A 5663-nucleotide genomic window follows, 5' to 3' on the forward strand; every position below is an offset into this window, starting at 1 on the left:
AAATGCTATGCTACGATCTTGAAGCATCTAAGATTTTCAATCATAAGATATAATTTTATCTCTGTAGACTTAATGGTTTCCAAGATATTGCTTTTCAAAATTTTTTTTTGCAAAAGTAATGAGAATGACGAAATTCGGTTTTTGCACCTTTAATTCAAAATGGTGGATTGAGCTCTACTTTGATGAAAAAAATTGAAAAAATACCTAAAAATCAGTGTGATTTTTTTTTTGTACTTTTTTTTTAATTTTTGACAATGGGTGCTAATTGCATCCTAGCTTTACCTAAGAAAGTATGCTAAAAATCCAAAACTACCAATTTTGACACACGGTCTTTCTCTAGGTATGGAAACGAAATGATTACTATAAGCTATATATTTTAATTTTCATTAAATTCCTTATATGTTTAATTTTATCTATCTTCAAAAATGAAAAACAACATTTTAATTATTCTTACACAGCTTGTACTAGTTATATAGCCTTTATTCATACACAAGTCCTGAAAAGTTAAAAAACATCCTAAGAAAAAAAAAATATGTTTACTCTCCAGATTTTATGTGGTTGTTTTGCGCGGACATAAAAAGATGTTATGTTGTATAAAGAACATTCTCATACATGTAGGTTGTAGGTACACTATATAATATGATTGCAGTATAAACACAACATCCATCTACTATTATTATAGGTAACCTCTAGGGTTGTCAAGCGCAAAGAGCCTGTTGACACATTGTATACACATGTTATTATACAAGGCACTTCCTGTGTACTTATCCTTTCTCATACCTTGCCTTTCATCACTTTTCATGACATGGTTGTCAATTGTGCGAGCAAAAGCATTCAATTTTGCTTCTTTTTAAAATCAACTAGTAGAATGCTTTAGATGGGATAGGGTGAATTTCATCAAAAAACAAGTTTGAAATAATAAAAAACTAGGTCAAAAAATTAGAATTTATTTCAGATTAAACTCAAAAACTGATAATTTGTACGAAAAAACGGGGTCTTTTGCCAAAAGAAAAGTATTTTTGTTTCAAAAAACCCTTTAAAATCAGGAAAAAGCTCTGGAACGGAAGATATTATCACAAACTATCATCCTGCAAAAATTCATCTTGATAAAATCTCTTTAGATTCTATACGCCTCCTTTTACAATACAAAATCATCCTTTTGAAAATCCTTCTCTTTAGTATAACAACCCCTCCATTTCCTACTCTTTGGTCGTCATCTTATTCTCCACCACGTCTGGGCTGGGTCACAGAGTTTTAATTGTGTAACTAATTTGTCTTGAAGAACAAAACATAGTTATGCCGGAAACGAAGTCATACCGGAAAGATATTACTCTGCAATCCTTAGAAACTAACGTACGATAGAGTATCTTCTATAATGTGAATATCTGTCTTATTTTCTGGTCTCTAAAGAGGAAAGAATGAAGAAAATAAAAAAAATAGAATGAATTGAATACAAGCAATTGAATGGCGGGTGGTAGAAGTTTGGCAAAGACATCATTTGTTCCATGCAAAAAATAAGAAAAAAAATGCTTTTTTTTTGTTATCTGGGCTGAAAAACACTGTTCATGTCCTATACACTCATTGATAGATATTTTTTTTTTTGATTTTTATTGTAGGCCATTTTTTTCTGTTTATCTTTTCTCAGTTTATTGTTACCAATAAGAGATACTTAGTACTGCAAGGCATCAATCATCTGAGTCTTAAATAATGATGTTATATATAGATACAAATGGCTTTTGGAAGAAAAAGTATGTTTTTTTTTTGGAATGATGTGAGTGACAGAAAAAAGAGAAATAATGATACAGTCATATTGAAAAAAAGAACATAAAATAAAAAAAATACAGAGGCTGAAATTTTTTTCCTTAATATTTCTATTTCCAACCATATTTCATTCTTTTCAATAGAGGGTGGGGGTGAGAAAACGTTTTTTTTATTTTACGATTTTTGGTGAAAGTAACTTCTATCGAAAAATTTAAATTTAAAAATTTTATGTATCTAATTATAAGATCTCGACTTTAATTTTTTTTTACCCAAAACTTTTCGTATAAATAATAATTCGCTCTTGAGAAAAATTTTCATATACTTGGCGTATTGGACTCTGCAGTTAAAATTAGGCGAATTTTTTTTTTTAATATTTTAAGTTCTATTGAATTATATTGGGCAGGTTCAGAAACGTTAGGGACCAAATATTTAGGTAATTTCTCGGCCTCTGTTTGGTCAACTGTCAAACAAAATCCTTCCAATTTAGGTAATTTTATTGGAAAGCTGACTGGAAAGTTAGGCAAGAAATTTTTCCGTAAAAAGTTAGGAAAGTTTTTTTTCTTTCAACATGACAGCTGATTGTTTTTAATTACAGAATTAGGGTAGCAGAATTAAATTAATATTATTTATTTATTAAAGTGCAGTGAAATTTGGTGTCTGCCCCACGCGATCTCTAAAATTCCCAAGTAAATTTCGAAATTTGACAATAATGGCGTATCCAAACTAATTTAGTTAATTTGCTCAAACTTCCGTTCAGAAAATGACGTCACCTAAATATCTAGTCCCTAATATTTCCTAAACGTGCCCATTGACTAGAAAACAAAGAATTTTAATCGTTGAAGGAATGTCCTAAAAAGCTAGAGCGTGAAAGTTTGGTTACGACAGTAAAAAAAACTTCGTAAGGAATGGGAGGGGGGGTAAGGTAGGAGGGGTTTCTATTCCCTTGGTTAAATCAGGAAGGGCAATTAGTTTGAAAAAAATTACAAATCAACAGTTTGCAATAACATGCTGTTTTGTGAAATTTCTTGCTTCAAAATTCAGGTTTTAAGAATTTTGATTTTTTCATGATATTGTAGAGTAACTAAAGCAAATTATTAGGGAACCCGGCCGAACAGCTCTGATTTTGACGATTTTTTTTTCAAACGTAGGTAATTAAAAATACTTTAAAGTCTATAGATTAAAAATTGCCGGTGTTGCCGTATTGTTTTTTAAAATTAAAATTAATTTTTTTTTAACTAAACCATTTTTTTGCTTAAATTTCATAAAACAAGTGATAGCAAAAGATTCTCTAGGTAATTTAAGGAAAATATATGTATAAAAGGCAGTAAGGAACAATCTTCCATCGTTTAAGCGATAAATGCAATTTTCTAACATTCTAACCTCAAACACAAAAAAAAATATTTTGAAAACAACGGCAACACCTACAATATTTTAAAATACATTTTTAAAAAGCCAGAAGCTCATTCTTATATCTTAAATTTAAATCCACTAAATTTAATCAAGACTTTTTGAAAAAATGGTCCTCAAACTCAGAATTAAAAAAAAAATGTTATTAGAAAAATTTAATATGACTTTTTTCCAAACTTTTTCTAATAAAATAAAAATTTTTGGCCATAAATATTATCAGTTGAATTTCGAAGCAAAAAAGGTAAAATATATCACACTTTTGAAAAAAAAAAATGAAAAATTACTTCAATTTCAATGGTTTTTTTTGTATTAAAACTGAATGTTTGCATTGAAATAATTAATTTTCTCAAAGACTGTGGTAAATAGAAACTTTAAATTTTTGCTATTTAACTTTCAACAGTAAGGGTTATTAAATGAATAAAAAATAATTTTATGTTTAGATGTTAAACTTTAAAAAAAAAAAATAAGTTACATTTTTTTCAAAACTTTTATTAAAAAAAGTTCTTCGAAAATGAAATACTTTTTAATTTTTTTCATAAACCGTAATACATATTAACATTTCCTTTTATAATTTGAAATCATAATATATGCGGCCAAAAAAATTTGAAAATAAATGGATTTTATATTACGACCAAGTTTAAAAAACGACATGTTAAAATTTTTCAAATAATTTTTTTTTTTTTCAAAAATCTGAGTTCTATTACCATTCTTTCAAAAGCCGTTCATTCAATTAACTTAAATTTAATTTTACATATATGACTAAGCTTCTAGCTTTTAAAAAATGTTTATTTGAATATTGTAGGTGTTGCCGTTGTGTTCAAATATTTTGTTTTGTGTTTGAAGTCAATTAATAAGAAAATTGCATCTATCGCTTGAACTATGGAAGATTGTCCCTCACTCCCATAAATTTTTTTTCCTTGAATTTCCTAGACAATCTTTTGGCATCAATTAATTTATGAAATTTAAGAAAAATTTTTTAAAAAAATTTGTTTTTGTTCACAAAAATCTTCAATTAAATTTAAAAAATCAAAACGGCAACACCGGCAATTTTTAATCTATAGACTTTAAAGTATTTTTAATTACCGACGTTTGAAAAAAAAGATCATCAAAATCTAAGCTGTTCGTCCGGGTTCCCTAATATTGCCAATTTTTGAGCTTTAGTTACTCCACTAAATTCTGCTTTTTTTCTGTTCTATCTTTCAAAATTCTTCTTTTGTAAGTTCTACTAGCATACGTTTGATAAAAAAAAATCATGTGTGCAATGTACACGTGGTAGAAGTGAAACCTTAAAAAATCATTTTTCTTGAAAAAAATAGACCATTAAAAAGCTTAAAAAGTTTTCTAAAGAATTAAGCCATACTAAAATTTTTACAATGCATAAAAAGTATAAAAATAATTTATTGAAAACAATCATTTTCATCAAAAAAAAGCGAAAAAACACGTAATTTTATCTTCTCACGCTATTAAATGTATTTTTTCCCTAACAACCTATACAAATTTTTACACCATCTGAAAGCTTATTATAAGAGCTCAAAATATATATATCGATCAGTTCTATGAGACATCTACAAAAAGAGCTAAATTTTTTTTTAAATCTATGAAATTTCATCCAAAAACCAAAAAAAACATATATTTTTATGTTCTCATGCTATTAAATCAATTTTTTTGTTTGACAACCTATAAAAAATTTTATACCATGTGAAAGCTTATTGCTTCACCCTGTATAATGATGCATAAATCTTGTTTCAAAGATGTCTACAAGAGAAGTTAGAATTTTTTAAATTCAACCATGTCGAATTTCCAGACTGAGATTACGGTAGTTCCTACACTGGTAGCTGGTCATCGCCAACAGATCTCCACAGGTGTTTTGAGGTATTTTTAAATTTTTTTCAATTTAAGATTGTGTAACTTGTAAAGCACCAACCGTTATGTGTGATATATCAAATAAAAGGTAATGTTATCAGCATGCGTATTAAAGTTAAATCAATTGTATGTGCACTAGATCAAAAGATATAACGTGTGTTGGAAAAGAACATCTTTTTACCGTTATCTCTGAATTTTGAATATGAAATTAATTGAAATTTTGTACATTTATAATTTATTTAATTACCTATCTACAGTACAAATTTTATTCATCTATCTATTAAAACAAAAAAGTTATAACAAGTTGAAGTCGTGTCGCGTTTTCGTTTCATCTTGTTTCAAATCACTACGATACTAAAGAAGTTTTCACTTCAAAAATCTGCTAATTTTGGTTTTTATTTTTATAGCATACGGGCTTACTAAACAAAAATACATGTACATGTATAGCCCAGGGAAATTAGTAATTTAAATCGCATTTTTCGCGGGACAAAATTTTTTTCATGGAATGTGTTCGGGTGGTTGTCCTTATCATAAAAGTCAATTTGTTGGGAAAATTGGAGGTTGGGAACAGCCGCCATCTTGGAAAAGAGATTGGTAGCGTTTTTATTGAATAGCTCCATTGTTATTCATTT

This window comes from Episyrphus balteatus, chromosome 4 (assembly GCF_945859705.1).
Source record: "Episyrphus balteatus chromosome 4, idEpiBalt1.1, whole genome shotgun sequence".
Classification (NCBI taxonomy): Eukaryota; Metazoa; Arthropoda; class Insecta; order Diptera; family Syrphidae; genus Episyrphus; species Episyrphus balteatus.